General features: G+C 39.6%; 1 protein-coding gene across 3 annotated transcripts in view; it reads left to right on the top strand.

Annotated features, from left to right (window-relative positions):
* The window catches only part of nlgn1 (neuroligin 1), a 991,517-nt gene that overhangs the window by 784,527 nt on the left and 184,251 nt on the right, over positions 1-22,739 (top strand). The window lies entirely within an intron of this gene.

The raw sequence follows: 22,739 nt of genomic DNA, 5'->3' as shown, positions 1-22,739 counted from the left end.
TGCAGTTTTAAGCAGAAACGAGGTGATAATTAATGAATCACTGCTGATGCTCAGAATTGATGCTGCTGACGCATGCGCAGCGAAGGCAGGGCAGACCGAGTTTTAAGGGGGACAGTTCGTTCAGCGACACTGGCATGCTGGATGGTAAACAAAGTGACAGCAGCTGTGCTCGCTCATCCATAAACTGAATTGTCAGTGCTCACAATATGTACAATGAGACAGTCCACATTGTAAGAACAGGAATCAAACAGTTTTAGACTCAAACAGAAAAAAAAGTCATGAATCAAATGGTTTTGAAAAGTATTTAACAAGAATTTTTCCAGCATGTCTCACTACACAGGAGGAAAAACATAAACAAACCCGTGCGCTGTGGATGCACACAATTTCCATTTTAAGACAAAACTGTGCACAAAGCAACTCACTTTTGGTGGTCTGAGAAACATCTTATGATGATCTTGTTCACGGACCCCGAAATGAAGTATTTGTATTCCTGAAGAATTAGTTGTCGATGTCTGTGTACTGAATAGGGCAGCGAAGTCTTGTTTGAACCCTACGGGATTTGACCACTTAGGGGACAGCCAATCCCCGCTGTGCAATATACACACAACATAACTTCACATCGAAATAATGCTGTACTGTTTTGTTTTCGTCCGCAATCACCGAAGCAGTCACAAAAAGTTTTTTGTTTTTTTTTCGGTTCCCAGTTGAGAAGGGAAGACTAGGAAAATGGGAGACGTCATATCGGCTTACCAGAGTAGCTGCGTTCTCACGCCTGCAAAACTGCCTCGACACGTTTGTGCTATGAGTCATAAACAAACCACAACACATGTCCACTTTCCCACCACATCATCACTTTTTCTTTGTAGTTTCACTTTGTTTGTGTGGAATTTGCCCAAAAACTCAGTGAAAATGCCATGGTTTTTTTTGTTTTGTTTTTTTTTCCCCGGAAGTAGAGAAATTACATCATATTCGTCATATTTTACCCCTTTAGCGTCCACCCTCAAACAAGACTGTGGCGCCCAATAACAGGGGCATATTCATATGGCCAGCAGCTCTGAAAACATCCTAGTCCACACAGTGTTTGTCATATACCTATCCTTCGCCTACTTTGCCACAAAAAAAAGATTTTGCTCTTAGGTTGCATAATTTTGGAACATCCGGCTGCTATTTCAGCCATTTTCCATTCAACATGCAGGTATACCATCTTGGGGGGTGGTTTGATGATGTCACTGCATACCCTTTACATAATCAGACAAAATAGTGTGAATACTATTCTTCACCTTTCCCCCATTTAGTCATCTGTTTCCCTGTCATCCTCCCTGTCCTGTTTCCTTTGTTCTGCATCTTCCCTCTGCCCTGGCGTATATTGTCTTAGCTATCAGCCAATCCACAAATGGCTTTTACTCTTCAATAAGTGGAGACGATCCCGGCCCATTGGGGGAATAGGATGAAGCCGAGTGAATACAGAAAGCCTTTTTATCTCTCGCTCTCTTTATTTTATTCAGTCTCCACCATGTTTTCATTCCCTCGTTCCCTCAGTTTATCTCTCTCCCACTCTCTGTCTGGGTCTCAGGAGATTGCTTTGTAAGCCTCGTGCATGCAGAACGGTCCAGGGCTGCCTATAGCTGCCCATGCTAACAGAATTATCAACTTTGCTCCAGAGCCTTTGCCAGTTTGACTCACCTTCACCTTCTAGCTTACACACTGTCATGTTCTGCTCGCCTGTACAGCATGGACCAATCCTTCAGCCTCAGTGTACTGGATGATCCTGAGGCCTTTGGAGTAAAGTTGCATTAGCTCCTGCTATCTCACTCACCTTTGAGGGCATAATTCGTGTTGTCCGCAAAAAAAGTCACTACTTACGCTGGTTGATCAGAAAAACACAGGTCGTGGAGACAATGAGTCTTACTTTACTTTTTAAAGTAAACATGTTTGGGGAAACTATGTAAAATCTTGGAATTGGTGTAGCTGAACAATTTTTAATGTTGATAGTATAGTATAATATATTTTAGAAATATAAACTGTGATTTCCCCCCTTATTTAACCTGGCATTTTGATTCATGAAGTTGACCTGTATCTTCAACTTTAAAAACATGATACAATTTGCACTTTTTAGTCCATAACTCAGCCCATTTTTGTGTTAGTGTGCTCAAACAAAGATAAGAATCATTGACCAACATATATTTTCATGACATTATACTCTGAGTTTTTGTTTTTGTTTTTTTGGAGGTACCAACCAAAATCTACATGCCCACCTAGGTTTCACCAATGCGACTAATAAAGGAATATGTTATAATGCCGATCTTAAATAAATATACAGTTAAGCTGTATGGATATATGCAGAGTTGTACTACATTTCAAACTGTTAACAATTACAGACTGTCATCTTTGTTCCTCTTCAAAAACAACAATAACAACAAAGCCTGATATATACATTTCTGACCTGTTTGGGCAGGGTGTGTGCCTCTATTTGTGATTTTGATGCTTTATTTATGGTAATTCTGTCTTCCCATTCACTGTTTTGCAGTTATGAATCTTGCGGCATCTCGCAGTACGTGAATTACGCGCGAGGTCGGTTTCAGCAGAATTCTGGTTTAGGGCACAATATAAACACAGCTCGTGAAGTGTGGACAACAAGACATTACAGTTCACAGCTGCTACACCTCTTCTCGATAACCCTCTCACCTGGGAGAATGTGTCATCATCATAATCTCTCCTGAACTCACTGATTTGATGCCATCCACATCCTCAATAGCCATTGTTTACATGGCTTTGAAATGCCGGAACTCTACTGGCATGCGGTGCATTCTGTCAAGCGCAGGGAGATTATGGGAAACAAGCTGATGTAGACACGTAAGGAATTGAGCAGGTTTACATGAACTGAAGCAATTATTTGGATTTTGTGTCGTGACACATTCATACACCCCATTGTGCTCAGAAGAAGGTACAAGAAACTTAAGAGAAGATTATCAAAATGTTCTTGCATTATGCTTATTGTTTGCCTTATTTATGCAATTTAATCATAATCATCTCTTTTCGCTGTTCGTTGTGCTAACAGGAATTTACAGAGGGACTCCTGATCTGATTAGAGGTTTGATTTGGTGTTTGCAGCTCACAGATACTTCCCCATTCATTCATTAGCTTGCCAGTTCTGATGCTATATGTCTACTACATACTGTGTAGGAACAGGTCAGAGCCAGTCAGCATGAATGCACCCACACATACAATATGTTTTGCTGGCGGTTTGCTTTGCCAGGACGGCATATTGATCTGTGTTTATAAAGCATCTTAATTATATGTACGAGTTTAGATTTGAGCTGCCAGCATCATCAGAAGGTTTAAGACTCAAGACAGCCTCGTTACATTACAGGTGATTTTGTGTAGTACTTTTTTTTTTTACAACAAATGGTTGTGGAACAAATGAGGCCATGCAAATGAACGTCTGTGGCTTATATCTTTTCTTTTTTTTCACCAGTTATTACTTCAGTATACATGTATGATTTAATGGAAAAGTTCGGAAAGCAAGGATCATTTTGCAAATAACACCAATTAATTTCTTTAAAGTTCATTTTACTGGAAGTGTTGAATGATTATTCTTTATTTGCAACATACACAGAAGGTGCCGTTTCTTTGAATTGAAAATTTATTTTCAACAGAACAAAAGAAAAAATAAAACAACAATGTAAAATTTAAGTTAGTTCAAAAAGGAATGAGAAGTCGAAACTGATCTAATCCCATCCCTTCTCCCCTATCAATCCCTGTTTCCTTAAAAATACTATTGACAATCATGATAATAATAATAATAATAATAATAATAATAAAAATAATAGCAACAACAATAATACTAATAGTAACAATAATAATGATAGACCCTGATCCATGCGTTCATCTCTTCTAGATTGGACTACTGCAATGTTCTATTTTCTGGTTTACCACAGTGCAGGGGTGGTGGCCAAGTGGTTAATGCGCTTGGTTTCAGTTCAGAAGGTTCCGGGTTCAAATCCCACCCCTGCCACATTGCTCCATGTAATGTGGAGTTGCGTCAGGAAGGGCATCCGGCGTAAAACTTGTGCCAATTCAACATGCAGATCCACCTTGGATTTGCTGTGGCGACCCCGAGTGCAAACAAGGGAGCAGCCGAAGGGACTTACTTACCGCAGTCTAGCATTAGGGGTCTCCAATTGGTTCAAAATGCTGCAGCCAGACTTTTGACACGAAGCAGAAGGTTTGACCACATTACACCCATTTGTACTGGCCTCCTGTCCCAGTGAGATCAGATTTTAAGGTTCTGCTACTAACCTATAAAATTATTCATGGACTGGCACCTCCCTACCTAGCTGACCTAATTAAACCTTACGTACCGGCCCTGGCTTACGTTCTCAGGGTGCAGGACTACTTTGTGTCCCTAAGGTGAATAAGAAGTCTGTGGGTCACAGAGCTTTCGCTTATCGTGCCCCTGTTCTGTGGAATGATCTCCCTACGTCAATAAAACAACCAGATTCTGTGGAGACTTTCAAGTCCAAACTTAAGACGCACTTATTTTCCCTTTCATATGGCTAGCATACTGGTGCAGTTTTGTTTTACGCTTTTTACTCTTTTAATTCATGTTATTAGTAATTGAAGTGGGCTGCGGCCTCAACTTCACCTAAATTCTGGGTCTTTTAGTGAAGCTTAGGGCTAGTGGCCGGCGATCACCTTAGTATTTCTTCTGTTTTTCTTGTTGATTAATGCTGGCAAATTATACAGTATTTTTTGTCTTTCTGATGCCTGATTCTGTTTTTTCTCTGTTTAAGGTGCAGCTCCATCCAGAGGGGAGTTGTGTTTGTGTTGGAGATCCTCCTGTCCTGTGCACCAACAGCAGTTCTTGTATTTTTGTCCATGAATTGTTCTGTGAATTATTTCTGTAATTTATGTTTTATGGCTTTGAGTCTGGTCTGCTTGAGGTTTCTTCCTCAGAGGGAGTTTTTCCTTACCACTGTTGTTCTGGGGGTTGGTAAGGTTAGACCTTACCTGTGTGAAGCACCTTGAGGCAACTCTGTTGTGATTTGGTGCTATATAAAGGAAATAAATTGAAATAAATTGAAAATTGAATCGATAGAATGATACAATACAATTTTAGAGAAAAGACAAAGACATAAGGAACCCGACAAAACAAAACAAAACACAACAGAAAAGACATTCTACAGACATTCACAATATTTTTATTAAAACATAATCTTACTCACAACCGAGATCACCTAGTAGTTTTAATTAAACATAACCACATGCATGCATTAATGCATTGTAATAATAAATGTGTCTTCACAAAGAGAAAAAAAAACATATATAATGGAGTACAACTTGCACTGGAATAATAGGATGCACCTTTTTCTGTGTTATGAGCTCTTTAATTAAGGATTTTTATGCATTGTTTTCATGTACTTTTTATGATTTGCATTTATTCTTTTATTATTGGAGTATATTTTGTTCAGTGCTTTATTCCTGGGAAAGTCCTCTATAAATGCATAATGTAATTGCTATTATTAATAGCAAACTTGTGATTTTTTTTTTTTTGTTATGTGTTGCACTGGAGTACACGTTGCAGGGCCTCCAAAACTACACAAAAGAAACACAATTTCTACTCCAGAAAATAAGGTAATTTGCCATTTTAGTTTGATTTTTATATATATATATTTTTATTGTTTCTATGTGATAATAATCTTGTGGTAATACCCTTACTATATTATTTTTTTTCATTGCACAGAATGCAAACTTCACTACAAATAATTAAAAATCATGAAAGCAGTTTGTGACTAAAGGCAAGAGCCATAGACCAGAGCAAGAATGAAGCTATCAGAAAACTATATATTGGATGGTTCTTTTTATGAAACTTAATTTAGTGTTTATTGTACTACATAGTTTAGTTAACATAGATTAAAACCAGAATCATCTGATATGAAAAATACAATATTTACTGTCTTTGTATGTTTAGCATTGTATAGGTTTGTTTTTATTGTTTCTTAGTTTGTAGTTGTGCCTGTATCGTGTGTATTCAACTATTCAGGCAAGTGCTTGGGAAAGAATAAGGCAGTTTAGGTTTGATGGTACATTTTCAGAAATTATTATGCTGTGCTGTGTAGCCATACCAACCCAATCTCATGCCATTCATCACAATTCATCACAGAATAGGTCATCACAAAATGTAAATTAATCTGTGGTTCATGATACCATCACAAAAGTGCCACATTTCTGTGACTATCACAAATTCATTCTGTGACAAGAGCACGAAATGTGAGGTGATGTGGGGGGAGGGGCTTCTCGGTTATGTTTAGGTTTAGGGGAAGGTTTAGGGTTAGAAATAGTAGTAAAATGAAAAGAAAGCATGAGACTGGGCTGAGCTATCCATCAAAGATGGTCGTCTTATACTGATGAGCCATGATCAATACGTTTCGACCAAAATTATTATATGTCCCCATATAACCGAATCCTTTGTGATGAAAACGGATGACCAAAAATGCCCACTGCTGCTTCAAAAAAAGAAAAGTTGCACAGCTCTTGAAGGCCATATTCCATCCATGAAGGTTTCCTTTGTCTGTTAGATGACATAATAATAAAAAAGTGTTTTTAGTCAATAAAACCATTCTTTGAGTGTTTATTAGCCTTTACCAGTGTGTTTGAGTGAGTATCTGCCACTAAACAGCTGCTGCAATTAAATTAAGCCTCTCACAGCAGACAGAGAGGAGACATACCATTTGACGTTCTCTTCCCTCTAGGATTGGTGGTGATATAAAGATCATCTAGAGGAGAGATCTATTTTAAAGATGAGCATTAATAATTTTAGGAAATGATCAAAATAAATCTCTGTGCTGTTGCATCATTGCTGTATGAATAGAAACATGACTAAACATACACGTTGACGCACTGGTGAATCCATAGACCCCAGATGGATAAGGCAGCTCTATGTCTACAACTTAAACATTATAAGAGTGCTTCTCTTGCTAATGCTCATTCCTAATTACCTAGCTGTGGGGCATATTGCTGTGAAGCACAAGTGCTGGGAGAGTGTCGCTACTGTTGGATGATACTGTTTGTGGCTGGTCTGGGTGCCTGTGTTATTGACAGTAGTTTAGTTAAAGCTGTGTGTGGGAGTGTGTATCTGCGTGTAATTGAGTGTGTTTGGAAACACATTGATCCACAATGCTCAGATACTCCATTCTGCTGCAGTCTGGTTGAGATACACACACGAGTGTCCAAGCCGCAGGGCAGTGGCTGTTGTTGTGCTGCCCAGAGGGTGGATGTGCTTTCACTGTGTACGTGATGTGAACATGTGTGTTGGTGGGGAGGTTTCAGATATAATCTGTTGGCTTGCTTGCTTGGCATTTTGTCTCTTGTACACACTGAGCCACTGGGAATTGGATGTCAGTCTTGATCATTTTTCAGCAGCTCGCTTCCGGCCATTCTTTTCTTTAGACACACAAACACACATTTGTACACTATGCATTTGTGAAAAAAAACACAGGTGTGTGTGACTGAGGTGCAGGAGAGACATCCTGATGACAAGACAAGGTTGCAATCAATATACCCAATGATATAAGTTACTTTATTCGCTGAAGACTCTGACTTTGTTAGTTCACTGGACACAATAAATGTAGAAAAAAAGGCTTGAGCTTAGCAGTAGCAAAGTAATACTGGTGGTGTAGCCGAGGAGAGCTATCACATTCTTATGGGAAGATGTTGGAGACTCCTGTGGTTCTCAAGGGTCTATATAAATGTCCAGTTAATGATCTCAAACCATGGACTTGTGGCAGCTTCCCTAAAGATTCAGCCACATTCCTGCAGACTGCTAATTGGTGTTTCAGACTTATTCTGGCTACATATAAATATCTGACTGCTTTATGTAAGTCTACACTTAATCTGGGTGGAAAATTTGCAAACATGAACACATCATCCACTTTGGGATTGCAAGAAATGTCCTTGCATGGTTGAAATCCTACTTAACTAGCCATTCTGTGTGTATTGTAAAATAACATAGTGCCAGATAATGTTCCAATGAAATTTGGGGATCCACAAGGGTCCGTGCTAGGCCCCTTGTTTTTCTCTCCTTATAATGCACCCCTTGGACAGATACTGTAAAGCTAGGGAATTACTTACTCTCATCCAATAACTGTAGGTAATGTTACGTACATTAAGACTTGAGAGAATTGCATTGCTTCAGTGAAAAGCTGGATGTCTAGTAACTTCTTGCTTTTAAATTCAGATAAGACTGAAATGATGGTCCTGGGTCCTGCGAGACAGACATCAATTTGAATAGTTAAAAATAAACCGAGATTTGTGTGTACATCATAGTGATGAAGTCAGGAAACGTGGGGTAATTTTCGATTCCACGCTGTCCTTTGACCTACACATTGGGGAACGTGAGTGCCTTGTGGCTGGATGAGTGGTCAAGGTGTGACCAGCGCAACATGATAGATTGTTGATCTGATCCACCTCATTTCACAACAGCAACCAGAAGTGCCGCTGTCGGTATCAGGGATATGGGACTAAACATGGACTCTGTCACATTGGCTGTAAGATGGGCTTTCACCATTATGCATTTTTTTGTAATTCCTTGTAACTTTGTAGCTGTTAGAATGGCTTAAGCATTGGGTCACCCCTGTGAGTCTGGTCAGCTTGAGGTTTCTTCCTCAAGAACGCAAGAGGGAATTTTTCCTTACCACTGTCGCCTATGTGCTTGCTTAGGGGGGCTGATAAGATTAGACCTTGTCTGCGTGAAGCACCTTGAGACAGCTTTATTGTGAGTTTGCACAATATAAATGAAATTAATTGAACTGAATCGAATTACACAACTGGAGTATGGGAGTTCTTTTGTATTAAAGTCCTGAAAGCTACCAGACATAGCACTGGAGTTACTTATGTTCACAGGAGGAGGTGTTTCCTCTTCCTGGGCCCTCTTAATATCATCCATAGGCTTACTAAAAATTCTACAACCCCTGGCAAAAATTATGGAATCACCGGCCTCAGAGGATGTTCATTCAGTTGTTTAATTTTGTAGAAAAAAAGCAGATCACAGACATGACACAAAACTAAAGTCATTTCAAATGGCAACTTTCTGGCTTTAAGAAACACTATAAGAAATCAGAAAAAAAATTGTGGCAGTCAGTAACGGTTACTTTTTTAGACCAAGGAGAGGGAAAAAAATATGGACTCACTCAATTCTGAGGAATAAATTATGGCATCAACCTGTAAATTTTCATCCCCAAAACTAACACCTGCATCAAATCAGATCTGCTCATTAGTTTGCATCTAAAAAGGAGTGATCACACCTTGATGAGCTGTTGCACCAAGTGGACTGACATGAATCATGGCTCCAACACGAGAGATGTCAATTGAATCAAAGGAGAGGATTATCAAACACTTAAAAAGGGTAAATCATCACGCAGTGTTGCAAAAGATGTTGGTTGTTCACAGTCAGCTGTGTCTAAACTCTGGACCAAATACAAACATGGGAAGGTTGTTAAAGGCAAACATAATGGTAGACCAAGGAAGACATCAAAGCATCAAGACAGAAAACTTAAAGCAATATGTCTCAAAAATCGAAAATGCACAACAAAACAAATGAGGAACGAATGAGAGGAAACTGGAGTCAACGTCTGTGACCGAACTGTAAGAAACCGCCTAAAGGAAATGGGATTTACATACAGAAAAGCTAAACGAAAGCCATCATTAACACCTAAACAGAAAAAAACAAGGTTACAATGGGCTAAGGAAAAGCAATTGTGGACTGTGGATGACTGGATGAAAGTCATATTCAGTGATGAATCTCGAATCTGCATTGGGCAAGGTGATGATGCTGGAACTTTTGTTTGGTGCTGTTCCAATGAGATTTATAAAGATGACTGCCTGAAGAGAACATGTAAATTTCCACAGTCATTGATGATATGGGGCTGCATGTCAGGTAAAGGCACTGGGGAGATGGCTGTCATTACATCATCAATAAATGCACAAGTTTACGTTGATATTTTGGACACTTTTCTTATCCCATCAATTGAAAGGATGTTTGGGGATGATGAAATCATTTCTCAAGATGATAATGCATCTTGCCATAGAGCAAAAACTGTGAAAACATTCCTTGCAAAAAGACACATAGGGTCAATGTCATGGCCTGCAAATAGTCCGGATCTTAATCCAATTGAAAATCTTTGGTGGGAGTTGAAGAAAATGTTCCATGACTAGGCTCCAACCTGCAAAGCTGATCTGGCAACAGCAATAAGAGAAAGTTGGAGCCAGATTGATGAAGAGTACTGTTTGTCACTCATTAAGTCCATGCCTCAGAGACCGCAAAAAAAAAGCCAGAGGTGGTGCAACAAAATACAAGTGATGTGTTGGAGCGTTCTTTTGTTTTTCATGATTCCATAATTTTTTCCTCAGAATTGAGTGATTCCATATTTTTTTTCCCTCTGCTTGGTCTAAAAAAGTAACCGTTACTGACTGCCACAATTTTTTTTCCTGATTTCTTATAGTGTTTCTTAAAGCCAGAAAGTTGCCATTTGAAATGACTTTAGTTTTGTGTCATGTCTGTGATCTGCTTTTTTTCTACAAAATTAAACAACTGAATGAACATCCTCCGAGGCCGGTGATTCCATAATTTTTGCCAGGGGTTGTAAAATGTATAAGGAGTGAGGAAGTGGGATCTGATGGCACAGAGGGTAGACAAAGAGGCATTTATTTGACAAATCTGTGAGCAGATGGCACATCATCTGTGGTCTTGTGAACCTCAGCCTGTTTACAGAGGTACTGAAACAGTGCATTTCTCCAAGCATATACCTCACCCCACTGCAGTGATGGCATGCAATGGCACTGTTCTGACAGTTGTATCTGCTGAACCACTCCTGATGGACATACATGTTAAGTGGTCATGTAAACCTCATCTTAATGCCAGAATGTTGGACATCTCTAGTGCCAGGACTTTGGTGGGTAACCCAATAGTCAGATGAGAATCATAGAATCTCAATGAGATGGTGAAACAGCAACCCCTGGGTAAACCTGCAGGGATCTGTGGTATTGTGGATTAAATCCTTCAGGAGATACTGTTCTGCCATTGGAAATCACATCTGCTTTTATGTGGGACAAGCATCATAATAACAGACTGGAAGAAAGGATTTCTTGTCTCCCTCTAGAAAAGAGAGTGATCACCAGAATTGCAACAATGGGGTATTACACTGCACTCTGTGCTGACAAAGCGACTTGCAAGAGTCAGTGTTTACTGGGTTCAATCTCAACAACTTGATGCTCAGTACTACCAGAGCAATCTGGCTTCATTGCCAGGAAGAACAACTATTGACCATATTTTAGTTTTGTTAGCAATCAAAGAATATAAGTGTGAATAATGGCATGTCTTCTTTGCAACTTTTTTTTTTTTTTTTTTGTAAAGCATTTGACTTGCTTATCTGACCTGTTTTGTGGGATATCATGATACATTGCATGTCCCCTGATAAGTTGCTATATCTTTATACTTGGATTAAGAGTCCCTGACTTCATCCCAATGAATTCTAGTGTTCATCCTAGATGTTTTGTGGCTCCTACTGTGGAATGTGTGCTGCCTAAAGTTCTTGAGTACAGCAACTTTATCAGTAAGATGTTTTATTTTTTTTTCATGGTCTTGACATTTTGATTCTCATGGGGTGGTAACCAAGTAGTTAATGTGCTTGGTTTCAGTGCGGAAGGTTCCCAGTTCAAACCCTGGCCATTTTTCCATGTAATGTGGAGTTGTGTCAGGAAGTGCATTCAGCTTTTGCCAAATCAACATGCACGTCCACCTGGGATCTGCTGTGGTGACCCCAAAAACAAGGGGACTTACTTGAATTCTGGTTACTGCTGTCATATTTATGTAATCAGTGGATACCCAGACTGCAGCCTTTCAGAATCTGAGTAAGTATTCAAAGTGTCTGGGTCTGTGATTGTAACAGATGACCACTCATTCAGGCTTTCAATGACTATTTGAACTTGACCATCAGAATTTTGTCTGTTTCTGGTGAAATGGTCAAACTTACTGAGAGATTCACTTATCCTGGTAGTGACATGCATGTCTCTGGGACCTCTCAGCATTTGAGGTAAAGAGATGCATTATAATTTTGCCAGATGCTTGGGAAGAGCTTATGGTGTTATGGCTATGCTGGTCAGAGGTGGCATGACTTTCATCTTCCTTTTTGGGATGAAAGATGAAGGTGTCACTGAAAGGTGATGGATGTCTCAAGATCATCATTCAGTAGTGCTGGAATGTCTTTTTTTGTCAAATGAGTAGTCTATCTATCTGTCTGTCTGATACATTAAATAAAATAAATGGTTGCTATTATACAACGGTATATTTGGCCACTGTTTAAGATAGAGATCTCTAAGATATCAATGTGGATATGGCAAGACAATTAAAATATTTGGGTAGAGATTTAAATTGCAAAAAGGTTGCAATTACTGTAAACAGATATGTGCTGCAGTAATTGTATTTCCATTTATTGTTACCTGCCTTTTGTGTGTAATTTTGTTATAAATTTGATGGCAAAACAAACTCTGCATGAAGGACTTCAAATGTGTTGTCTTTTAACCAAGTATTTCCACTTAGTTTGGAAAGTCCACCTCTTATAGTTCTGCTGGACAAACGTTAGCCCATTAAATATTACATTTGTAAGACATTAGCATTACAAAAACAAATGTTGGGCAGTTGTTTTGATTGAAATGATTGGCATTTGGCCTATGTCTAAAACAGGTTAACCCGGTCAGCTCCAGGTACCCCAGCTAGTGTATGTATATATATATATACGAGGTCTGTCAATAAAGTATAGGTCCTTTTTATTTTAAAAAAAAACTATATGGATTTCATTCATATGTTTTTACATCAGACATGCTTGAACCCTCGTGCGCATGCGTGAGTTTTTCCACGCCTGTCGGTGACGTCATTCGCCTGTGAGCACTCCTTGTGGGAGGAGTCGTCCAGCCCCTCGTCGGAATTCCTTTGTCTGAGAAGTTGCTGAGAGACTGGCGCTTTGTTTGATCAAAATTTTTTCTAAACCTGTGAGACACATCGAAGTGGACACGGTTCAAAAAATTAAGCTGGTTTTCAGTGAAAATTTTGACGGCTGATGAGAGATTTTGAGGTGATACTGTCGCTTTAAGGACTTCCCACGGTACGAGACGTCGCGCAGCGCTCTCAGGCGCCGTCGTCAGCCTGTTTCAAGCTGAAAACCTCCACATTTCAGGCTCTATTGATCCAGGACGTCGTGAGAGAACAGAGAAGTTTCAGAAGAAGTCGGTTTCAGCATTTTATCCGGATATTCCACTGTTAAAGGAGATTTTTTTAATGAAAGACGTGCGGACGGATCGCAGCATCGGCTCGCAGCCGCCGCGACGCTCCGCCACAGGAAAAACACCTCTGTTGGAAGCCTTAAGGACAAGTTGAAACATGTCCAGCTGTTAAACAATTTCTCATATACTCACTCCACTGAAAGCCATCAAAAGCCGCCTGGATTTTACAAATGGTTATCAACACGGAGGTGTTTTTCCTGTGCCGCCGCACCGCCCCGGCTGCGTCCCAACGCGCGGACCCATCCGCACGTCTTTCATTAAAAAAAATCTCCTTTAACAGTGGAATATCCGGATAAAATGCTGAAACCGACTTCTTCTGAAACTTCTCTGTTCTCTCACGACGTCCTGGATCAATGGAAGTCCTTAAAGCGACAGTATCACCTCAAAATCTCTCATCAGCTGTTAAAATTTTCACTGAAAACCAGCTTAATTTTTGAACCGTGTCCACTTCGATGTGTCTCACAGGTTTAGAAAAAAGTTTGATCAAACAAAGCGCCAGTCTCTCAGCAACTTCTCAGACAAAGGAATTCCGCTGAGGGGCTGGACGACTCCTCCCACAAGGAGTGCTCACAGGCGAATGACGTCACCGACAGGCGTGGAAAAACTCACGCATGCGCACGAGGGTTCAAGCATGTCTGACGTAAAAACATATGAATGAAATCCATATAGTTTTTGAAAAAATAAAAAAGGACCTATACTTTATTGACAGCCCTCGTATACGTATATATATATATATATATATATATATATATATATATATATATATATATATATATATATATATACATATATATATATATAAAATCTTCAACAAAGCAACTACACAGGAGAAAAATTTTGGTCCAAAACATTTTCAACAGTTTTTTTTTTTATTTTTTTTATTGTCATGTATGCCATAGTGTGATATTGTTGGAAGCCCAACACACTTTGCCTTCTATGAATACAATGACTGCACTGCATAGAGCGACATTGATCAGTGCAGTCAAGAGAACACCCTACAGTCCTTCTGAGTGCAGCACAAACTCCAACAGACACATCAACACATAATGAATACTGTGCAACTGAAAGCACTGTGTGCTTCAACACAAATCAAACAAGAAAAACATCGATAAGACATTTTCAACCTATTACATCCCCCTGCTGCTGCCACAGCCACCATGCACACATGCACTCCTTATCAAATAACTTTCGAAACAGCAGTTTTCACATTTCTCACAGGAACAGGACAAATATTTTGGGAGACAGACAAAGAGAGATGGGATGTTTTGTTAGAAAGTAACCTGAAAAAAGTTCCTTACATTGACTGAATATTTCTCAAAGGCCTAAATCTTTGTCTTTTGTATTCGTCTGTCCAGCAAAAAAAAAAAAAAAAAAACTCAAAAAACAGTCTTTTTTTTGTTTCAGGTAGAATGTAAAATTACCTTAAGATATGCAGTAAGATTTTTTTTAGCACATTATAAATCCTGTTGGTCACAATGGAGGCATTCAGCTCATGCTAAAGTTAGCTCATTAGCATTGCATTATGTGACACCCCTTAGCATCGACTTAAGTGATGCTAACAAGTTTTCATGCCAATGTTAGCTTTTTGTTACGTGATGCTAGGGAGTTTTCAGGACATGTGAATGATTAAATCCATCACGAATCATCGCTTTAAGGAGCTCCCCTCGCTCAGGTCACCACTAGTATGTACTTTTTAAGCACATTATAAATTCAATTGCTCAACGAGCGAAGCTCTTCAGCATCTCACCATGTCATTTACGGTTTGTGGCGTCGTCTACCATCGGTTTGTGGCTTTTTATGAGCAGGTGCACTAGCATTTGATGAAAGAGTCCAATAATAACATCACAACACTAAGATTTCTATTTTTATTTGATAATTATTTTGCAAGAAAAATTCATCTTAGGCTCTACTTAGCAACAACCAAAATAGTTTGATGTTTCATGCGGATTTTCATCACTGTGCATGACAGCACATTCATGATGAACAAATCAAAAAGGCAGCAATGCTCAAAACCAGCACTCAAGCCACTGCATGCCGAGTGTATGTGGCTTTGAATTATTATCTTTCTCACAAAGATTAAATAAGGGATTTAATCCTTGTACACTTCAGGATGGAGAAGCAGAAATGAAGACAATGTCAGTGATACAAAGACGTGCATTTGTGAGAAACATGAATTTATGCAGCAACACAATAATAAGGCTTTTATTTTGAAAGCATTATTTATGCTTCAACCACTCTTTGAAACCATGAAGTCTGTGCATGATTTTATTTATTTATATTTTTTAATCCTTCTGGGGATACAATGAGGTGAAGCAAGAGTAAAAGGCTCCTTGTCCTCTTCTGATCACATGGTTCTCCCATGAGAAGACCCTGTGAGTGTGTAGTGCCAGTGCGGTGAGCTTTTATTGTGACTGAGTTGCTGCTTTGAAGAAATGATGCAGAGGATGCAGTTTGTGTTTCCTAAGCTGATAGACAGGTCTCTTGTGAGCTGCGTCATTGTCTGCCATCCATCTAGACAGAGAATCTGATGTATGTTACAATTACGAGGTCTGTCCAAAAAGTAATGGACCTTTTTTATTTTTTTCAAAAACTATATGGATTTGAATCACGTGTGATTGCATCAGAAATCCAATGAGGGGGGTGGACCAGTGCTCACTCAAAGCCTGCCCACAGGCGAATGACGCAACCGACAGGCATGAAAAAACTCACGCATGCGCACGAAGGTTCAAGCTTGGCTGATGCAATCACACGTGATTCAAATCCATATAGTTTTTGAAAAAAATTAAAAGGTCCATTACTTTTTGGACAGACCTCGTAGTAGCATGTTAAAAAGGATCCTAAGCAAATAAATTCTTTATATGTAATTTTAACCCTGTGAACGCCAAAATCCACAATGAATATTAATATTTATTTATTTATAGTATTTATGGTATTTATAGTATTTATTTATTTGCTAAAATTGGACCATTCTTTTCCAATACCAGAAACTATAGGCAGCCTGTAGCCTCTGCCCTCTTTTGTTCCCTCTTGTCTTCCTTGTCCTTCTTGTTCTTCCCAGTCCTCCTTGGTTCTTTTTTGTCCTCTTCTTGTCTCTTGCCTAGTCTTATGTCTTGTTGCTGTAGTAATTAGTGACCCCTATGTATGGTAGTCTATTATATTGTAAGGCCCCCATCACACATAGCAAGAATGCGTCTGATGCATGCCCGACACGACAAATATTGCCATAGTCCAACGTAGTCGGGAGGAAAAAAGGGCCAGCTCTGTCAGAACGCATCCAGAGTACCTGATCCACACCAGCACGATGGCATCCAAAATGCATGAAGACAACAGGTAGATGACATAGACTGCCTTCAGACGGCCATAAAAGGCGCTGCAGACTGCCCGATCTCCAAATGTCTGGATGGCAGACCGCAGCGCTGTTTTCTTCACGCGCACATGCGCATTGCATGAGGCTGTAATTAACACTCAGCCGTGTGTGTGTGTGTGTGTGTGTGTGTGTGCGCGCGCAAAACTGCATGGGCCACTAAGTGCGTACACACGCCAGCCACTGGTCAGCTTCACTCTGAAATTTGCTAGCAGTTGGGGCATGCTGTACCTCAGATGGAGCCTTTCCAGGGAGCTTTATTTTTTCTTGTTTGCCCACTTCAGCAGCACAATGCAACTCTGGACACTGTGGTGGTTGGATTATCACATTATTTATTTATTTATTTTATTTTATTTTATTTATTATTTTTTTTTATTTCTTTTGGGTGAGAGGATTCTAACTGCAGGCTGCTGTCCTGGCTTCATTTTCCACGTCCATACTGTGAAACACTCCTGGACCGTTGTTGGAGGTAAGATGCTTGTTTAGGTGTAATGGCCTGCCACAAGTTCCATGTTATATCTCCTGCAGAGTTAGAAGGTGAATATTTATTACAGTGTGAGATCTGTCCAGCTCCGAGCCTGACGCGTGCAATGATTCTTTACTGTGCACCACGGAGAGAGTCAGCTGCCCGTGCTATGATAGAGACAATAATTCACATTATTTAAGTCGCCTATGGGAAGGAATGGACAAATATTTGTGGTGTAAGGTCTATTATGGATGTAACAGCCTGTCCAGATCTGATGCATTTGGTTAGTTCAGGCTGTGTTCACATCGCCTGCACATAGATGGCTGCGTGCCTGCATACATGCTGCATACTATACTGCGTACATGCATATCAATGATCAATGGTTCCTTTGCACTCCGGAGGGGGGGTTCTATAACTGCATTTGTTGTGCACACAGTACGCGGTGGCGGCGCCAGCCTGCAGCTGCAGGACGTCAATTTGCCCATTCTCACACAGTGCTATGATAGCCACTGTGCAACGCAGATTGATTGTGTATTTAGTGTTTGGATGCTGATTGTGTGCCCACTCCAAATGTGTTATGTAACCTTGTATGTGACACTTGCACGGATGTGGTCCTTGCACTGCGGCGCCATGCGTCATGCCAATGAATCTCGCTCAGTCCCGCTTGACGCCACCGTATATGAGATACTTATTTCAGAGTCGATGATGCAATTGCTGTCAGAACTTTGGCTGATGAAAACACACTTTGTGCACATGTCAGCCTGTTCAGATGTGCGCATTGCGTGCGCAATGTGACACACTGACTCGCAGTGGACATGATACTTTTGTTTTGTTTGCACAGTGTTCACATCCCCTGCGCATGGATGGCTGCATGCCACACATATCAACAGTTTGTGTGTGTGTGTGTGTGGGGGGGGGGGGGGGGGGGGGGGGATATTGGTGGACATTATTATACATGGCACATGTAGATATTGGCAGGCTTTGCGCCATGTCAGATCCATCTTGAGGTTCCCTCGTATGCACTCGAATCATTTCAGATGCTGTTTTGCCAGCATCACAATATGTAAATTGTGGTTAGATGGTCCTCAGGTTTGCTCATGGAGCGCCGTCAGATAGGTGACCCATCTCAACCGCACCAGGAGAGTTATGAACATGTGGTTCACCCTCTGGGCCGCTGGCCGATTTTGACCAACTGTGTGGACTTCTGCAGATGGCTGTCAGAACGTTGTGGAACCGAAATCCGACACATTTCAGATGTGCACCGATTCATAACTCTGACGCCATTCTGCACGATTCGGGCTATGTGTGATAGGGATATAAGTTCCTGTGATGTCCATGTGTTTTTATTGTTAATTGTTTGATAACTTTTACAGCAGCCTGTCAGGGTCTACAGATGGAAATTAGCCCATGGATAAACTCTGAATTTACATATTGTATATGTTCACTAAACTGTACTGTCCCTTTTAAATAAATAAATAAGAATAAGAAAAATAAATAAGAATAAAAGCTAAAATCATTGTCAGATTATGAACTGTCTGATTGCCCTTGAACTAACCATGCCACTATATGGTTCATGTCATTTAAAAATTTCACAGAGTAAATGGTTTGCACAGTCCAGACTAAATTAACAAACGAAAGAGATATTTGCTTCTCAATGAAGCTGTGAAGCCTTGAATGAAGTCACATGATGGAAATTCAGTGACTCTGATTCAACTGCACGATGGAGGACAGGACGGAGCATGGAAAGAATAGAGAAAAAATAAGAGGGACAGAAGCACAGAAAAATGAAACAGATTCATAGTGCATGTACAGTACGTGGCACCTGAGTGTCAAAAAGAGCAAGAGGGGCAAACTCATGTTCTGTAATTTATGTCTGTAGCATGGCCCAAGCAGAGGGTCACCCCTTTGAGTCTGGTCTGTTGAGGTTTCTTCCTCAGAGGGAGTTTCTCCTTACCACTGCTGGGGGTTAGTAAGGTGAGACCTTACTTCTGTGAAGCACCTTGAGGCAACTCTGTTGTGATTTGGCACTATATAAATGAAAATAAATTGAAAAATTGAAAATCACTGGTATTTGGAGCCACCTATCATTGTGGAATTATCTGACACTAGTGTGTTGCCCGTGGGGATCCACAGGCTCTAGATTGGGTATTGTTTATAAAATAGCTGACATTTTTCAAGGGTGGGAATAAATTGTGCAAAGTTTTTTAATGAGTTGGAATGGTGTGTGAGTCCAGAATGTTTTTAGAACATTAGACCTCAGCAGTTGTTAGAGGAAGAACTCAACCCTTTTATTTCCTGTTAATCATGTAATTTCTTATTGTTAATGTACTGTCTTAATGTATTTATGAATTGTTTAGGTTCTTGTTATCATATTCACTACTATTATTAGTAGTAGTAGTGGGAGTAGTAGTAGCAGTAGTAAGTCCCTTCGGCTACTCCCTTGTTTTATTTTTCCACTGTGGGTCGGCACAGCAGATCCAAGGAGGACAATAAACTCTCAGAAACAGCTCCAACACTGTGCAAGGTTTAACACAAAAACTGCAAAGGTAATACCGAAAAATCAACCTGATACAATGGATGCTGGTGCTTTAACATTCCAGAGATTGCTGTCAACAGTGAAAGCACGGGGGTTTTGTAGCAGGATAATGTGAAGTGAATGTGAAGCCTGATTATTTCACTACAAGGCCTTGACAAGCATATGATTATTGTTCGCCAGCTGCACAATTTGTAACTGCTTAAATGGAGGTTTGTTTTTTTTATCCTATAATTTAACAGTCTTGCAAGGACATCAAATGAATAAAATAAAGCACTGAGATAAATTAAAAATGGGAACAAAAGAAAAAAAACTCCACCAAATTAAATAATACATTGAAATTATTTGTGGACCTTATGAAATTGTCTTATGGGCAGGTACCTACAGATCACTGGCACAGTTACAGTCGCATCTGATAATGTAGTCCACACATGCGCACACACACAGACACAGTAATGCCACCTCTCCTTCTCATTGTCCCCTCAGGGACAGCTGTACAGGGTTAGGACCTGTGTTAACCACCAGAATGTCCTTGCTGCATGCACACTCATTTATTCTCTCTATATCACACCTCCTCTTGCTTTTGAATCTCTGTCAGACCTGGTGTTGCTTTACCATCTTGGCACTCCACTGCAGTCAGAGCATGGAAGAGAGAAAGAGGTAAAGAGTGATTGAAAATTTCCAACAATCCTGAAAATCTCATTTCTCGATACCAGCCACTGCAGCTTTAATTGGCCTTGATGAACATCTTTCACATGGAAGATACAACCTCATCTCTTTGGACACATACATGTTGTAAACACTTATTGTAACATGCCTATGTTGTACTAACTTTTACAGTCATGCATATATCATGTCAGCATGTGCAAATCAGCATGACCTGGTCATATGAACACATACATACATACATACATACATACATGTGTCATGAATGGGATTTTAACACTGAAAGAGATATAAAGGAAAATGAATGATGGATAGATAGGAATGTGTACAGGGCCTTTCGCACCTACCACAAAAACACTGCACGCATCACTCAAAAATCCATTATTTTCAATTTCCCTGAGGGAGTCTTCCCAAGGGATTAATAAAGCTCTATCTAATCTAATCTAATCTCAGTGTTGTGCAACAACTGTGCCTGCACAATGTTCTGCTGGGAGCATGCACCGCTGCTTGACATGAAACTCACCATGGTCAAAGTTCAACTCAATCCAACTTTCACCACTGTGGGCTGTGACATAGCTTCGCACATCCAATAGAAATGAGGCATCAGGCCAAAATACGGTAACAAAATGCAGAACTGTGCGCCAGAGGGACATCAGAACTGCTAATTTATACAAAGAAATTTTCTCAAGAAAATAATTACAATTTTTTTTTACCTTTATTAATTTCTGATTACTGTACTTGAATTAAAAAAAATTATTACATTAAGAATGTGCAATTAAAATATTTTTAAGTAAACATAAAAGATTATTTAGAAATCTTTGTTCATCTGTAAATTAATACCATATAACTTATCAGTTGTTTCAGATGAGATGATTTCTTGATTCACATGTTGATGAACCTTGGACACTTATTTTTCTGAAAATTAAATAGTATGAAAAGTAATGTGCAGATTTTTAAGTCTGGCTGACTCATTCGTTCATATTTGCATTTCAACCAGGAAAAAAGTTGACATAAGTAAATATAAATATTTATTATAAACACTGCAGTGTGTCTGTTCGAATTAGAATTCCTCAATTTGATATAAACCTCATGATGAAATCATTTTAATGTAGTTATTTCAACATGTAATTAAGTCCTCATAGACTGTTATTGCTTTTAATGTTGTAATCAAGACAGTAATTACTGAAATATGAATTTAACTACACTAGTGATTGTGCATGCTTTGAAATTATGCACAATGGGGGGGGGGGTTCTACCTGTGCAAATGCCTTATTGACTGAACTTTGACTTCATGGACATGTTTAATGGTTCATTTGTTTAATGTAAAAATATAAAAGGAAACAGCTTTTAAAAAAAATTTAAATGGTTACTATTTAAAGAGCCTTTGTTTTATTTGGAAGTGTAGAAGCAGGTGTGAGTTTACAGAGATGACAGATGAGCTGGACCTGAGGACATTTAACCATCATCTGCAGCTTCTACTTCTTGGTGAAGTTTTTGTCGACACTTTCCTCACATGTTGAACAACAGAGATGTTCTCTTCTTCTGGACTTCAGGTTTTGGTGTTTAGCTCCATCACTGGAAGCTTTGAAGTGCATCTGGATTTACAAGGTTCTCTGCACAGCAAATCTTGCTATGTTCCCAATGTGGGACAAGTGAAGAAACATATTTCTTTAAATATAAAGAAACACAAAACAGTACTCTGCTATTTTCTTTAAGGTCTATTACTATATATTTAAAAACATGTAACTAAAAAAAAATGTTATTTAAAGTTGAAACTGTGCTTGTAGTCAGAGCAGAAACAATTAAAAAAAAAAACTATTGTTGATTTATTTGGTAAAAATAGATAAAACAATTTACAAGTATCAACTGTTCACTCAGCTCGACTGGGTGATTAATTCAGATTATTCACTCACCTCAGACAAAATTGCTGAAGAGCCATTACTTCATCTGGGTGTCTGTATATATGCAAAAGTGAAGAATTTAGAATTGAGTGTCTGCTCGATCACACCAGCTGTTATCTCTCTCTCTGACCAGCTCTGTGGGTCTCTGGCTGTGGTGGCCACTTCAGCTCCCCCTGGCTGCATCATCTGCACCTGGCCACTTCAGCCCCACCTGGCTACTTCAGCTCTGCCCAACCTCACTCTGAACAGTCGCTGAAAAAAGCTCCTCCGAGCAGGATGATGTCTGTTTGGTTCTGACTTGCAAACTGAGTCTTTCACTTTTTACTATTGTTTTGTTTTTGTCAGGAACACATGACTCTTCACAAACATGGTGATTGTGAGACTTGTCCATCCACTGGCATAGAAACACAAACTCCGCCCCTGAATGCATGCTGTGCATGCAAAAGTGACAAAATGATTGTGCTGTGTACAGTG

This window comes from Thalassophryne amazonica, chromosome 10, assembly GCF_902500255.1.
Source record: "Thalassophryne amazonica chromosome 10, fThaAma1.1, whole genome shotgun sequence".
In the NCBI taxonomy this organism is placed as follows: Eukaryota; Metazoa; Chordata; class Actinopteri; order Batrachoidiformes; family Batrachoididae; genus Thalassophryne; species Thalassophryne amazonica.
This window is presented reverse-complemented; position numbering and strand designations above follow the sequence as displayed.